General features: G+C 44.3%; 1 protein-coding gene across 1 annotated transcript in view; it reads left to right on the top strand.

Moving 5' to 3' along the window:
- The window catches only part of LOC137382879 (glutathione hydrolase 5 proenzyme-like), a 123,723-nt gene that overhangs the window by 38,775 nt on the left and 67,692 nt on the right, over window positions 1-17,256 (top strand). The window lies entirely within an intron of this gene.

Genomic DNA, 17,256 nt, shown 5'->3' on the forward strand with positions numbered 1-17,256 from the left:
ATAGAGGTTTACAAAGTTATGAGTGGCATGGACAGAATGGATAGTCAGAAGCTTTTTCCCAGGGTGGAAGAGTCAGTTACTAGGGGACATAGGTTTAAGGTGCGAGGGGCAAAGTTTAGAGGGGATGTGTGAGGCAAGTTTTTTACACAGTGGGTGGTGAGTGCCTGGAACTTGCTGCCAGGGGAGGTGGTGGAAGCAGATATGATAGCGACGTTTAAGAGACATCTTGACAAATACATGAATAGGAAGGGAATAGAGGGATATGGGCCCCGGAAGTGCAGGAGGTGTTAGTTTAGGCAGGCATTAAGATCGGCGCAGGTTTGGAGGGCCGAATGGCCTGTTCCTGTGCTGTACTGTTCTTTGTTCTTTGTTTATTGTGGGTGCATCTGCACCGCATGGACTGCAGCGGTTCAAGAAGGTGGCTCACCACCACCTCCTCAAAGGCAATTAGGGATGGGCAAGAAATGCCAGTTACTGATGATGTCCACCTTAAACAATGGGCTTTATGCTTTCTGCACATTAAAAAGTATAACACAGTATTCACAGCACAGAAACTGGTCATTTGGCCCAATGCTTATACTCCATGGAAGCCTCCTCTCACCCTTCGTTATCTAATCCCACCAACATATCCCTCTGTTCCTTTCTCTGTCATCTGCTTATCTATCTTCCCCTTAAATACACATCTATTCTGTGACATAGCTAAAGGATAAGTATTGGAAAGGCCAAGGGAACCACAAGCAGTCTTGCTTATGTTTAACCTGCCATCAATCACACTTGCACTGGTCCTTTGAACAGGCTATTTTGTAATACACAGCTGCATAACATGAGTTAGATGCAGAAACAATAAACTAGAGTATAAACTGCTGTTTAGGAATATGCTGTTGTGCTGCACTCTGAGATCATGCTGAGGCATGTTTATTCAATTGCTTGAATCTGTGAATGTTTGCAGATCTTTGCTACTCAGATTTCTCCTCGTCACAGGACTGGATAGAAACTGTAATCTAGAATGTAGTGGGGGATTCAACAATGTCTATACTATTCGATGAATGTCCTGTTCTAACTACAGAGGTTTCAGTCAGAGTGTGAGTGTGAGTGTGAGTGTGTGTGTGTGTGATTACAGGGAGTAATCAGGGATTTGATGAGTTGAACACCATGTCAACTGGTGCACTAAATAACCAATGGGATTTGCTGAAAACCAGCTGCACCAGTGCGAGACCAGTTTCAGACCTGGTACAGAGGAAAAGGCACTTGGCTCGTCGTCAAAACTGGGCTGTCAATAGGCCTTCTCCTCAACATCAAACCTTCCCCTCCAGCTACCTCAACTATATGCCAAATTCCACTGAGATCCATTGCATTATTTATGCTAAGTAGCCAGCTGTGCTGCAGTGGTCTCACTCTCTTGCCTCTGAGTCAGTAGGTTGTGGGTTCCCACTCCAGGACCTGAGCACATAATCAGGCTGTCACTTCAGCATAGTGCTGGGGGAAGTGCTGCACTGTTAAAGGTGACACCTTTTGCATGGATGTTAAACCGAGGCCCTTTGGGTGGATATAAAAGATCCCATGGTGCTATTTCAGAGAAGAGTCGGGGAGTTCTCCCCAGTGCCCTGGCGAATATTTATCATTCAATCAACATGACTAAGACAGATATTCTGGTCATGATCACATTGCTGTTTGCGGGAGCTTGCTGTGCACAATTTGGCTGCTATGTTTCCTGCATTACAACAATGACTACACTTCAAAAGTACTTCATTGTTCGTAAAGCTGTTTGGGATGATCTGAGGTCATGAAAGACGCTGTAGAAATTTCTTTAAAACACTCACCAGTAGCCAAATGCTGACCCCTTCAGGAAAAGGCAAGTGTTTGGGCATTGGGCGAGAACAAGATAGGTTTGCCTGCGATGCCCTCCACAGTTGCATAGCCAGCTGATGCTCACTGTCTAGGTTCCCAGGTGAAGAATGAACATTTGGATGATATAGTAGTTGTTTGTCGAGTGACTGTGAACCTGTACACCCAGTACCTAACCCCGCATCACACACAAGAATCAGTTCCCTCCAGAGAGATGGCCAGAGCTTTGATGAAAGAAAAAAGTGAAAAGTTTTTAATTCCTCCGCACTGAGATCAGTTTTATCATTTTTGCGTAGAACCAACTTCATCCAAGCTTTATTACAAAGACCCTTTTCTCTGGGAACTGTCCTGGGGGATATTTCTACCAAGAGAAGATTATAATAGTGAGGGCAGGGGGTGTAATTAGGAGGATTTTGCACAAGAAGAATGAGGAACAGTGTTGACATGAGCAATCATACAAAAACCCAGCTCGTTTAAGTGGCTGAATGAGGTGTGGGGAAGTGGGGTGGGGGGGTGGTGTGGTTGGGGATGTGGTTTCTGTCATTTATTTTAAGTGAAAGGAATTGTCTGACTAACAGAAAAAGAGTTTGGGACGAGAAAAGGCAGCAAAGATCTACAGAGATGCCTTGGGTTTTTTAACTTCTTGGCACCATACATTCCAAATTTTTCTGACAAAGTATCATCACTGAGAGAGCTCCTGAAGGAAGACGTACCATATGTGTGGAAGGAGGGTCATCAGTATATGTTTGAGTCTCACAAACAAGCATTGTCACCAGAAACCTGTACCCTGCAGTACTATGACCCAAGGAAGTTGATAATTCACAGAAAGGGCTAGGAGCGTGCATCCTGCAGGATGGTAAACCAATTACATTTGGATCCAAATGTTTATCCTCAGCACAATCCAATTACTCAAACACAGAGTGTGAAACACTTGCTCTGGTGTTTGGGATCACAAGGTTCCACACTTACCTGTTTGGTAAGCGGTTCACTGTGGAAACTGACCAAAAACCACTGGAGATGATCTGGTGCAAACTATTGACAAGCTCACCACCTCAACTACAGCAGCTCTTAGTAAACGTACAGGGGTACGATTTCAACGTCTGCTACAAACTGGGTACCAAAATGGTCACCTTGGATACGCTGAGCAGATTGCCAAATCCGAACAAGAATGAAGAAGTTCCACTGGATCTACAAGTAGACAGCATGGACATCGAGGTAGAAGATGTGCTCAAAATCAATGTATTGCATTTTGCTCAGCACAACTGTGACCAACTGCAATCAGAAATAGCCAATGACCCAGAACTGAAGGACCTGTGGAGAGTCATCATAGAAGGTTGGCCTGATATGGTAAAAGAGGTGCCAGAGACCCTCAGATGCTTTTGGCCTTTTAGAGATGAACTCGGGATCTCAAGAGGCATCACCTTCAAAGGAAAACAAGTGATTTTGCCCAAAGCTCTCTGAGAGGACATTTTGTCACAACTTCACCAAGGCCATATGGGCATAGAGTGAACAAGACGATTGGCAGGAGACACTGTTTATTGGCCAGGGATCAATGGTGACATTGAAAAGTTAGTGAGGATGTGCGAGGCATGCCAGAGCCACCAGCCACAACAACGTAAAGAACCTTTACACCCTCATGTGATTCTGTCAGTCCCTTGGTCCAAAATAACCACTGATCTATTTACTGTGAATGGAGACGACTTTATCTTAGTCACCAATTATTTCTCCAAATTTCCAATTATCAGACAGGTAAAAGACACTTCAACTGCGCTCGTCGCAGACACATTGAGTGCCATATTCAGTCTATTCGGTGCACCTGAATAAATTATTTCTGACAATGGGCCACAGTATAGGGGCAAACCTTTCAGGGATATGTGTGTCAAATGGTGCGTAAACCATGTGACATCCTCACCACATTACCCTAGATCTAAAGGTCTTACTGAATGAATGGTTTGCACAGTTAAATCGCTTATCCTGAAGTGTAGGACAACGAAACAAGATTTTCATGTTGCCATGATCCACCTCAGAGCTACACCTATGGATATGGGCTTCCCGTCACCAGCAGAGATCATGTTTGGCAGACGAATGCGGACGATTCTGCCAAGCCATCGTCTGTCCACATTCTCCGAGATGCAGGAGACACTGCTCGAGAAACGGGAGAATGAAGATAGTGCATCACCGACATGCAGGGGCAGAACTACCTCAGCTACATGTAGGACAAAAGGTCAGGGTCATATATCCCACAATGAGAACGTGGCTGCCTTCATAGGTATCCAAAATTTGCAGTGAGCCGAGGTCCTACAAGATTACAACATCTAGCTGAGTGGTGTTGAGAAGGAACCGCAGCAAACTAAGAGAAGTGTGCAATACTCCAATTGCACACAGTGGACTCCAAAGAACACACTCTAATGATGAGGGTGTGATCGAACATCAGGACAACAACCAACACATTGACAACATGCCTGCAAACCAAAAGCAGCCGAGGAAGAAATCCACATCCCGAGAAGGTTATACCATAACCAGATCTGGAATAGTTGTCAAAACGCTGAAATGATATGTGAACTATTAAGCTTCTCTAAGTATAAAGTTCATAATCTCTATACCCATGTAAATAATTTTGATGTTATCTAATGTTATGTGTTTTTTAATTGTAGTATACAAGACTCATCTTTAGAAAGATAGGGGATGTTGTATGATTGCCTTTAAGAGTGATGTCCTTTTAAGATCTTAGTTCACTACTGAGTCAAGTACCAGAACGCAGTTACGTGACTCAGAGCCAGAGTCACCCTGCAACTGTAACAGCCAGAGTAAGGTTCTGTAAATCTTCTTTGGCCTCCTTGTCTCGAGAGACAATGGGTAAGCGCCTGAAGGTGGTCAGTGGTTTGTGAAGCAGTGCCTGGAGTGGCTATAAAGGCCAATTCTAGAGTGACAGACTCTTCCACAGGTGCTGCAGATAAAATTGGTTGTCGGGGCTGTTACACAGTTGGCTCACCCCTTGTGCTTCTGCCTTTTTTCCTGCCAACTGCGAAGTCTCTTCAACATGCCACACTTTAGCCCCGCCTTTATGGCTGCCTGCCAGCTTTGGCGATCACTGGCAACTGACTCCCACGACTTGCGATCAAGTAACAGCCAGAGTAAGGTTCTGTAAATAGCTATATACTGTATATAATAGCCTAGTTGTAAATAAATCTGTTTCTGATCTTCAACATAACTGGACTCCACGCATCTCATTTATGTTGCATCAGACAACTGATGAGATGTTAAACTGAAGTCCTGTCTGGCCACTCAGGTGGACATTAAAGATCACACAGCACTTTTTGAAGAAGAGCAGGGGAGTTTTCTGTGGTGTCCTGGCCAATGTTTTTCATTTAATCAACAATAAAACAGATTATCTGGTCATTATAACATTGCTGTTTGTGGGATCTTGCTATGTGTAAACTGGATGCCATGTGGGAGTCATTCAAAAAGGAAATAGTGAGAGTTCAGAGCCAACATGTTCCCGTTAAGGTGAAGGGTAGGACCAATAAGTCCAGGGAACCCTGGATGTCAAGGGATATAGAGGATTGGATAAGGGAAAAAAAGGAGGCTTATGACAGATTCAGAGGGCTGAAAACAGCGGAGGCCCTAGAGGAGAATAAAAACTATAAAGGGGAGTATAAAAACTCCCAGGGTACTTAAAAAAGTAATTAGATGAGCAAAGAGGGGGCACGATAAAACACTGGCGGGCAAGGTAAAGGAAAATCCCAAGGCATTTTATAAGAATATTAAGGGCAGGAGGATAACCAGGGAAAGAGTAGGGCTCATTAGGGACCAAAGTGGCAATTTGTGTGTGGAGCCGGAGGACATAGGTGAGGTTTTAAATGATTACTTTTCATCTGTGTTCACTATGGAGAAGGACGACATAGGTGTAGAGATCAGGGAAGGGGATTGTGATATACTTGAACATATTAGCATTGAAAGGGAGGAGGTATTAGTGGTTTTAGTCAGCTTAAAAGTGGATAAATCCCCAGGCCCAGATGAGATGTAACCCAGGCTGTTACGTGAGGCCAGGTAGGAGATTGCGGGGGCTGTGACACAAATTTTCAAATCCTCTCCAGCCAAAAGCGAGGTACCAGAGGATTGGTGGACAGCGAATGTGGTGCCATTATTCAAGAAGGGTAGTAGGGATAAACCAGGTAATTATAGGCCAATGAGTCTAACATCAGTGGTTGGGAAACTACTGGAAAAAAATTCTGAGGGACAGGACTAATCTCCACTTGGAGAGGCAGGGATTAATCAGGGATAGTCAGCATGGCTTTGTCAGGGGAGAGATCATGTCTAACAAATTTGACTGATTTTTTGAGGAGGTGACTAGATGTGTAGATGAGGGTAAAGAAGTTGATGTAGTCTACATGGACTTCAGTAAGGCTTTTGATAAGGTCCCGCATGGGAGATTGGTCAAGAAGGTAAGAGCCCATGGGATCCAGGACAATTTGGCAAATTGGATCCAAAATTGGCTTAGTGGCAGGAGGCAGAGGTTGACGGTCGAGGGTTGTTTCTGCGAATGGAGGACTGTGACCAGTGGTGTACCACAGGGACCCTTGCTGTTTGTAGTGTATATTAATGATTTAGACGTGAATATAGGAGGTATGATCAGTAAGTTTGCAGATGACACGAAAATTGGTGGTGTCATAAATAGTGAGGAGGAAAATCTTAAATTACAGGACGATATAGATGGGCTGGTAAGATGGGCAGAGCAGTGGCAAATGGAATTTAATCCTGAGAAGTGTGAGGTGATGCATTTTGGGAGGACTAACAAGGCAAGGGGATATACAATGGATGGTAGGACCCTAGGAAGTACAGAGGGTCAGAGGGACCTTGGTGTACTTGTCCATAGATCATGGAAGGCAGCAGCAGGTAGATCAGGTGGTTAGGGAGGCAAAAGGGATACTTGCCTTTATTAGCCAAGGCATAGAATATAAGAGCAGGGGGGTTATGATGGAGCTGTATAAAACGCTAGTTAGGCCACAACTGGAGTACTGTGTACAGTTCTGGTCACCACATTATAGGAAGGATGTGATTGCACTGGAGAGGGGGCAGAGGAGATGTTGCCTGGGCTGGAACATTTCAGCTATGAAGACAGACTGGATGGGCTACAGTTGTTTTCCTTAGAGCAGAGAAGACCAAGGGGGGACCTGATTGTGGTATACAATATTATGAGGGGCATTGAAATATTAGATAGGAAGAAACTTTCCCTTAGCAGAGGTGTCAATCACCAGGGGGCATAGATTTAAGGTAAGGGCAGGAGGTTTAGTGGGGATTTGAGGAAAATTATTTTCACCCAGAGGGTGGTTGGAATCTGGAACACACTGCCTGAAGAGGTGGTGGAGGCAGGAACCCTCACAACATTTAAGAAGTATTTAGATGAGAAGTTGAAACACCATAGCATACAAGGCTATGGGCCAAGTGCTGGAAAATGGGATTAGAATAGATAGGTGCTTGATGGCCGGCACAGACACGATAGGCCAAAGGGCCTGTTTCTGTGCTGTATAACTCTATGACTCCTACATTACAACAGTGACTAAATTTCAAAAATACTCCATTGGCTGCAAGATGTTCTGAGGTGGTGAAAGTTGTTGTGTAAATCCCGTCTTTCCTTTTTTCAATCTTTCTCTTATGTCCTAGGACCCAGGTTTTCCGCATCTCTGGTTTTGACACCAGAACTGTGATGCACAGGGCCTCTGCTTCTGGTGCTGACTTTGCCAAATCTTCCCGGGTCTGCCTAATGCCAGTCGGGTCCTGGAAGTGTTCCTACCTGAGCTGTGAAGCCCACCTTGAAGACAAGGTTCAAAATACCTGTGGGATAGGAGTGAACTTTTCTCCCAATAATGGAAGTGTCGTAGCCAAGTGCAGCAAATCCATCTCTCTTTAGCAACTCCCAATTCCTAGGGGGGCATTTGCAATATAACAGACCTTCCATAGTCATGCTGTAGGTCTATGACATGATGGTGTTGCTGGAGACCAGCATAGCTGTAGTGGTGACAATGTTGAGAGTGAAGGAACAGCTGTAACAGCCAAAGCAAATTCCACTCGCTTAACTCAATCTGATTTCACTCCTTGCAAAAATGGGAAGAAATAATTAACACTCTGCCTTGACTCTTTTGTGGGCTGTCTTGTTTTTAAGCACGTTCTTCTTTCTAGACCACTGCAAAACCTGATGTATATTGTCAAAATTCCAACTCTAGGCCAAGGGTTACATATCACAAACTCTTGCCTACAACCTGACCAGCCAGATGTTCCTTTTCTTTGTCTGTTCCAAGCTATGGAATGGGTTCTGATGCTGACTTTTGCTAGTAGACCAGTCAATAAAATAGCTGCCCCTCCCTGCTCCCTTGGGTTGTGGCTTAAAAGACAACGAGCTAGAAGTTGGATTGGGCCTGAATTGACTAACTATCCTGATGCAGCCTACAATTCCCATGAACTGAGATCAGATTGAGTTAATTGAGTGGAATTTGCTTAGAGCGTCATTCTATATGTTGGTTTGCTGTCTGTGAAGTAAAGGCAGTTATCCATTCAGAGCCAGTCCTGTTTCGACACTGGTTGAAGACCTCAAGTAAGTCCAAGAGGAGGGTGAGCAGTGACTGGCAATGATTTTCTATGGAGTTGGCAGGAGCACATTCAGGCAAGTATTTTTGATTAAGGTTACCTTTTTGGTGATGGCCTGTAGTGATCTCTTTAAATACCGTTGATTAGGCTGCAGAGAGACCAGGTAATCCTGAATCCTGAGTTCAACTCTTGCTGAGTTTTGGGTAAAGCAATTTCCAATTTAGCCCCTAAAACAAGACGTTAGGCCCCTTCTTAGTATATTCATAAGGCCTAGCACCTGTTTTAGGTGCTAAAAAAAAAACAGACACACCTCTACAGCACTCAAACCACTATGGTGCAGATATGTTGCCAGTGCTGTTTGGGTAAGGGAGCCTGGCTCCCAAAATTGAGTGGGATGTGAATCAGGCTGGCTGTAAATCAGGTGCAGGGGTGGGGGCTTTACATCGGACTGGGTGAAAATCTAGTGGTGGGGTGTGGGGGGGCAGAGAGTTTAGATTGGGCCAGGTGTAAATCTAGTGGGGGAGGGGGTGAGATTGGACCGGGTGTAAATCGAGTGGGGGAGGGGGATAAATTGGACCGGGTGTAAATTGATTCAGCTGCTTTTTTTTGCCCTTTTAGTTCACAGCTTGTCTCCCATGATACTGGTTTTGTAAGGCATTCATACGGTTCACAATGCTCTAGGATTATCCTGGAGTCTCCTACAATTAAAGGTTTATCTCCTGGACACAGTTGTAAATAACAGGAGAATAATCATAGAGGTGTTATAGAAAATGTAGCGTTATTCATTTCCGTTGACTTCTTCTGTTCTAAATGTACTGGAGATGGGGGGAAAAGGCAGTTTGACTGGTTTGGGTGGTTTGAGGTATGAGGCCATGTGATAAACCTGCAGGAGTCCAGCCAGTGGTATGCTGCCCCTGCCCTCACCAAGTTAACCATCATTCAGCAAAGGCCTCACTGTGGGGCATGACAGGGGTCTTTGTCCTGCTCCAGTGAATGGGTCAGAGATGCACAGCACATTCAAGAAAGCTCCACAATGTTGGTTACTTGATCCCTTCACTGTGTGATCCTGTTTGGTTATTGAATGAATCATCGAGTAGAGAGCAAGCAGAAGGTTTTATGATGCTGAATAAAATCCTTTTAAATCCCAGTGATGTCATGCCTGAAATAGTGTGTTGGGTCAAGGTAATCTTCATGTTTCCTGGGTTTGTCATTCCTGCTCATTCCAAAAGCATTAATTGCTGGTTACTTGTCAGTTTTGGATATGTTTGAATGCCATGCCAACAATGTTTTTATATCTGAGAGTGGAGTTACTGGTGTACAGCCAGGCATGAGACTGAAGCAAGGCTCTCCTCCCGTTACCTAAAACCAGAATCAGCAGAAAGGAAGGGTGTATGAAATGTTGAGCATGAGGGCGGGGCAGACATAATGGATATGTACAATCTTGTACACATACAGAAGTTAAAGAGTCATAAACACTGCATGCTTAATGAGATCATAGACTTGTCCTTCAGCGGCGCAGTGGTTAGCACTGCAGCCTCACAGCTGCAGGGACCCGGGTTCGATTCTGGGTACTGCCTGTGTGGAGTTTGCAAGTTCTCCCTGTGTCTGCGTGGGTTTTCTCCGGGTGCTCCGGTTTCCTCCCACAAGCCAAAAGACTTGCAGGTTGGTAGGTAAATTGGCCATTATAAATTGTCACTAGTATAGGTAGGTGGTAGGGAAATATAGAGACAGGTGGGGATGTTTGTTAGGAATATGGGATTAGTGTAGGATTAGTATAAATGGGTGGTTGATGGTCGGCACAGACTCGGTGGGCCGAAGGGCCTGTTTCAGTGCTGTATCTCTAATCTAATCTAATCTAAGCTTAGTTGATAAACAATGGCAAGGTAGAGGTGTCATCCTTCCTATGCTATCTGACTAATTTAAAAAGAAATAACTTGTATTTACTTAGTGCCCCTCAGAACCTCAGGGCATCCAATGAAATATTTTTCTGAAGTGTTGTGAAACACAGCAGTCTATTTGCACACAGCAAGGCCCCACAAACAGTGTAATAATGACCAGATTATCTTTTTAATGATGTTGGTTGAGGGATAAATATTGGCCAGGTATTGTGATCTGAGTGGTCCAATTGTGAGGGGAGATAGGGCCTTAGTTTATCCTTTCATCCAAAATACAGCACATCTGACAGTGCAGCATTAGGAGTGTTAGTCTGGATTATGTGCTCTGGTCTCTGGAGTGGGACTTGAACCCACAACCTTCAAGAACAAAGAACAGTACAGCACAGGAACAGGCCATTCGGCCCTCCAAGCCTGTGCCGATCTTGATGCTTGCCTAAACTAACACCTTCTGCACTTCCAGGGCCCATATCCCTCCATTCCCTTCTTATTCATATATTTGTCAAGATGTCTCTTAAACGTCGCTATCGTATCTGCTTCCACCACCTCCCCTGGCAGCAAGTTCCAGGCACTTGTGTACACCAACCCCCTGTGTAAAAAACTTGCCTCGCACATCCCCTCTAAACGTTGCCCCTCGCACCTTAAACCTATGTCCCCTAGTAACTGACTCTTCCACCCTGGGAAAAAGCTTCTGACTATCCACTCTGTCCATGCCGCTCATAACTTTGTAAACCTCTATCATGTCATCCCTCCACCTCCGTCGTTCCAGTGAAAACAATCCGAGTTTTTCCAACCTCTCATCATAGTTAATGCTCTCCAGACCAGGCAACATCCTGGTAAACCTCCTCTGTACCCTCTCCAAAGCCTCCACGTCCTTCTGGTAGTGTGGCGACCAGAATTGCACGCAATATTCTAAGTGTGGCCTAACTAAGATTCTGTACAGCTGCAACATGACTTGCCAATTTTTATACTCTATGCCCCGACCGATGAAGGCAAGCATGCTGTATGCCTTCTTGACTACCTTATCCACCTGCGTTGCCACTTTCAGTGACCTGTGGACCTGTGGACCTGTACGCCCAGATCTCTCTGCCTGTCAATACTCCTAAGGGTTCTGCCATTTACTGTATACCTCACACCTGCATTAGACCTTCCAAAATGCATTACCTCACATTTATCCGGATTAAACTCCATCTGCCATTTCTCCGCCCAAGTCTCCAACCGATCTATATCCTGCTGTATCCTCTGACAATCCTCATCATTATCCGCAACTCCACCAACCTTTGTGTCGTCCGCAAACTTACTAATCAGACCAGCTACATTTTCCTCCAAATCATTTATATATACTACAAACAGCAAAGGTCCCAGCACTGATCCCTGCGGAACACCACTAGTCACATCCCTCCATTCAGAAAAACACCCATCCACTGTTACCCTCTGTCTTCTGTGACTGAGCCAGTTCTGTATCCATCTGAAAAGCAAAATACTGCGGATGCTGGAAATCTGAAACAAAAACAAGAAATGCTGGAATCACTCAGCAGGTCTGGCAGCATCTGTGGAAAGAGAAGCAGAGTTAACGTTTCGGGTCGGTGACCCTTCTTCAGAACTGACAAATATTAGAAAAGACACAGATTATAAGCAAGTGAGGTGGGGGTGGGGCAAGAGATAACAAAGGGGAAGGTGCAGGTTGGACCAGGCCACATAGCTGACCAAAAGGTCACGGAGCAAAGGCAAACAATATATTAATGGTGTGTTGAAAGACAATGCATTAGTACAGATTAGGTGTGAATACACTGAATATTGAACAGCAGCAAGTGCAAACCTGAAAAAAAACCTGAAAAAAACTGGTTGCTTGCCATTTCAACACTCCCCCTGCTCTCATGCTCACATCTCTGTCCTGGGATTGCTGCAGTGTTCCAGTGAACATCAACGCAAGCTCGAGGAACAGCATCTCATCTACCGATTAGGCACCCTACAGCCTGCCAGACTGAACATTGAGTTCAATAATTTCAGAGCATGACAGCCCCCCATTTTACTTTCATTTTTAGTTATTTTTTTCTTCCTTTTTTTTTACATTCTTTTTTACATTTTTTACAATCTTTTTTTGCATTTATTTCATTTCATCTTAGTTTGTTCAGTTTGCTTACCCACTGTTTTTTTCAGGTTTGCACTTGCTGCGGTTCAATATTCAGTGTATTCACACCTAATCTGTACTAATGCTTTGTCTTTCAACACACCATTAACATATTGTTTGCCTTTGCTCCGTGACCTTTTGGTCAGCTATGTGGCCTGGTCCAATCTGCACCTTCTCCTTTGTTATCTCTTGCCCCACCTCACTTGCTTATAATCTGTGACTTTTCTAATATTTGTCAGTTCCGAAGAAGGGTCACTGACCCGAAACGTTAACTCTGCTTCTCTTTCCACAGATGCTGCCAGACCTGCTGAGTGATTCCAGCATTTCTTGTTTTTGTTTCTGTATCCATCTTGCCAGCTCACCTCTGATCCTGTGTGACTTCACCTTTTGCACCAGTCTGCCATGCGGGACCTTGTCAAGGGCTTTACTAAAGTCCATGTAGACAACATCCACCGCCCTTCCTTCATCAATCATCTTCGTCACTTCCTCAAAAAACTCAATCAAATTAGTAAGACACAACCTCCCCTTCACAAAACCATGCTGTCTCTCGCTAATAAGTTTGTTTGTTTCCAAATGGGAGTAAATCCTGTCCCGAAGAATCCTCTCTAATAGTTTCCCTACCACTGACATAAGGCTCACCGGCCTATAATTTCCTGGATTATCCTTGCTACCCTTCTTAAACAAAGGAACAACATTGGCTATTCTCCAGTCCTCTGGGACCTCACCTGTAGCCAGTGAGGATGCAAAGATTTCTGTCAAGGCCCCAGCAATTTCTTCCCTTGCCTCCCTCAGTATTCTTTAGGGTAGATCCCATAAGGCCCTGGGGACTTATCTACTTTAATGTTTTGCAAGACTCCCAACACCTCCTTTTTGATAATGAGATGACTGAGACTATCTACACTCCCTTCCCTAGACTCATCATCCACCAAGTCCTTCTCCTTGGTGAATACTGATGCAAAGTACTCATTTAGCACTTTCTAAGGAAAGAAGATAGGAGGGTTGCTGTGGATTAATTGAAAGCAAAGTTTATCAAAGACATAAGATTAGGTTACTCCAGCAAGGACCAATCCAGTGCAGAGGGAGAAATTATTCTTTCTTTGGCCTCCTTGTCTTGAGAGACAATGGGTAAGATTTTTTTTTTAGATTTTAGAGAAACAGGCCCTTCGGCCCACCGAGTCTGTGCCGACCATTAACCACCCATTTATACTAATCCTACACTAATCCCATATTCCTACCACATCCTCACCTGGCCCTATATTCCCCTACCACCTACCTATGCCAGGGGCAATTTATAATGGCCAATTTACCTATCAACCTGCAAGTTTTTTGGCTATGGGAGGAAACCGGAGCACCCGGAGAAAACCCACGCAGACACAGGGAGAACTTGCAAACTCCACACAGGCAGTACCCAGAATTGAACCCGGGTCGCTGGAGCTGTGAGGCTGCGGTGCTAACCACTGCGCCACTGTGTCGCCCTAAGCGCCTGGAGGTGGTCAGTGGTTTGTGAAGCAGCGCCTGGAGTGGCTATAAAGGCCAATTCTCCAGTGACAGACTCTTCCACAGGCGCTGCAGATAAAATTGGTTGTCGGGTCTGTTACACAATTGGCTCTCCTCTTGCATTTCTGTCTTTTTTCCTGCCAACTGCTAAGTCTCTTTGACTCACCACACTTTAGCCCCGCCTTTATGGCTGCCCGCCAGCTCTGGCGATCGCTGGCAACTGACTCCCACGACTTGTGCTCAATGCTTCAGGACTTCATGTCGTGTTTGCAGATGTCTTTAAAGCGGAGACATGGACGGCCGGTGGGTCTGATACCAGTTACGAGCTCGCTGTACAATGTGTCCTTGGGGATCCTGCCATCTTCCATGGGGCTCACATGGCCAAGCCATCGCAAACGCCCCTGGCTCAGTAGAGTGTATATACTGGGGAAATTATTAATAAACAGAAAACAGGGCAGAAGAAATATCTGCTCATTGGATCTGAGCAAACGCTACAATAGTGTGACTCCTCCAACCTCATTCCATGTGGGATACCAGGTCAGGTTGACCAGTTATTTGGGTTGTGTCCTGTTTTCCAGTGAACCATATTCACAGAGTTAGGAGCTGTGTGGAAAGGATGGCTTCAAGTTTCTGAAAATTCAGTCAGTTTAAAACTTTTATATGAAGAGAGAAATAGAGTTAAGATTTCAGCTTTTAAGCAACTATTGAGCCTAATGAAAGGGGGCAGGGAATGTGTGTTTTGAGGAAGATGCAAAGCGGCTTCAAGGAGATTTGGACAAAAATAGTGAGTGGGCAAGAAAATGGCAGATGGAATATAATGTGGAAAAATGTGAGGTTATCCACTTTGGTAGGAGGATTAGATGTACAGAGTATTTCTTAAATGGTAAGAGATTAGAAAGTGTAGATGTACAAAGGGACCTGGGTATCCTTGTCAATAAGTCACTGAAAGCTAACATGCAGGTGCAGCAAGCAATTAGGAAGGCCATTGGTATGTTAGCCTTTATTGCAAGAGGATTTAAGTACAGGAGTAGTGAAGTTTTGCTTCAATTGTATAGAACCTTGGTTAGACTGCACTTGGAGTACTATGTGCAGTTTTGGTCCCCTTACCTTAGGAAGGATATTATTGCCATAGAGGGAGTGTAACGAAGACTCACCAGACTTGTTCCCAGGATGGTGGGACTGTCCTATGAAGAGAGATTGGGGAAACTGGGCCTGTATTCTCCGGAGTTTCGAAGAATGAGAGGTGATCTCATTGAAACCTACAAAATACTTAAAGGGATAGACAGGGTAGATGCAGCTAAGATGTTTCCCCTGGTTGGAGAGTCTAGAACCAGGGGACACGATTTCAAAAGAAGGGGAAGCCACTTAGGACAGAGATGAGGAGAAATTTCTTTACTCAGTGGGTTGTGGATCTTTGGAATTCTCTACCCCAGAGGGCTGTGGAAGCTCAGTCATTGAGTATGTTTAAAACAGAGATTGACAGATTTCTAAGTACAAATGACATCAGGGGATATGAGGATAGTGTGGGAAAAAGGCATTGAAGTGGATGATCAGCCATGATCATATTGAATGGCAGGACAGGCTCGATGGGCTGAATGGCCTACTTCTGCCCCTACGTTCCTAACAAAAGGGGAATGTTTGTCTAAGGGTGGAGGGCATGAGTGATTAAATAACATAAGGAATGATGATGTGGGGCATAAGGAGGTGATGATGATATAGATACAGAAGATGGGTTCAGAGGAAATGTAAATGGTTACAGCAGAATAACAATGGGAGAGGGAAGCATGGAAAATGTGGTAAGGGGAGAAGGCAATGTGACCCAGGAAAGTGTCAATCATATACTGATAGGGAAACCTTACCCTAAGCACAGCCCACCCCTCCTCGACTCCCAGTGGCTCTGGTACAACCACCCTCCATAACTAGTACCTGCTACTCAAGAGGAATTGTAGTGGTAATTAAGTTTAGTAACTTTAGACCTTAATGTTAAGGTGGAAAGTACTGGGAGCAGTTCCACACCTTGTGAAGGATATATTGGCCTTGGAGGCAGTGCAGTGTAGATTTACCAGAACGTTAAGAGCAAAATACTGCAGATGCTGGAATTCTGGAATGAGAACAGTAAATGCTGGAAATACTCAGCAGGTCTGACAGCATCTGTGGAAAAAGAAACAGAGTTAACGTTTCAGGTCAGTGACCTTTTGTCAGAGTGATACCAGAATGATACAGGACTCCAAGGATTAAATTACGAGGGACGATTACACAAATTAGGGTTGTATTCCCTGGAATTCCAGAAGGTTAAGGGGTGATTTGAACCAAGTTTTCAAGATATTAAGGGGAACAGATAGGATGGATAGAAACTATTTCCACTAGTTGGGGAGTCTAGGACTGGGGCATCGTCTAAAAATTAGAGACAGACCTTTCAGACGAGGAATTTGGAAACACTTCTACACACAAAGGTAGAAGTTTGGAACTCCCAAATGGCAAACGATGTTAGATCAATTGTTAATTTTAAAACTGAGATTGATAGATTTTTGTTAACCGGAGGTATTAAGGGATATGTCATAAAGGTGAGCATATGGAGTTAGTTCGTTAGCTTGTAGGAGCTTGCTGTGCATAAAAGTGGCTGCTGCATTTCCTATATTACAACAGTGACTACACTTCAAAAAAAAACTTCACTGACTGAAAAGTGTTTTGGTACGTCCTGAGGTCACGCAAAGTGCTATTCATTCCATTTAAAGCATTTAACAAAATCTGAATTAACTATTACTGTCCAATTGAGAGAGTATCAGGTCACAGCTTGCAACAATTCCTCGGAGCAACAGAGCCAAGGTCAAAAGCTGACAGGAAGGAAAGGGGAGTGATGATATGAACTGGGATACAAGATGGTGTAAATAGTCTTTGAACAGTTAACCACGAGGTTTAATAACAAAGAGGACTATTCCATAGTCATATAACTTCCAATTTCTCCACTGGAAACAAGGGACAATCTTCCAAAATACTTGTGATGGAATAGAAGTTGTGCTTGCAGCTTGTGTTCTGACAAGTCTGTGTCCCATTTCACACTCAATGTGACCATATGTCATAGGCCGATTTTCAAGGCTATTTCTGTTTTCTGTTGAAAGGTCATTGAATGTTAACTTTGCTTCTCTCTCCAAATATGCTGTCAGGCCTGCTGAGTATTTCCAGCATTTCCTGAAACTGTTGGTCTGTTGTTGATTTCTTTTTGGTGAGAATGTTAATTCATTGAGCAGCAAAAGGCTGGAACCAGCGATCAGTGCAGGGAGTCATGAGTTTCAAAAAGTGAATAAA

The sequence above is a fragment of the Heterodontus francisci genome, chromosome 23 (genome assembly GCF_036365525.1).
Source record: "Heterodontus francisci isolate sHetFra1 chromosome 23, sHetFra1.hap1, whole genome shotgun sequence".
Classification (NCBI taxonomy): domain Eukaryota; kingdom Metazoa; phylum Chordata; class Chondrichthyes; order Heterodontiformes; family Heterodontidae; genus Heterodontus; species Heterodontus francisci.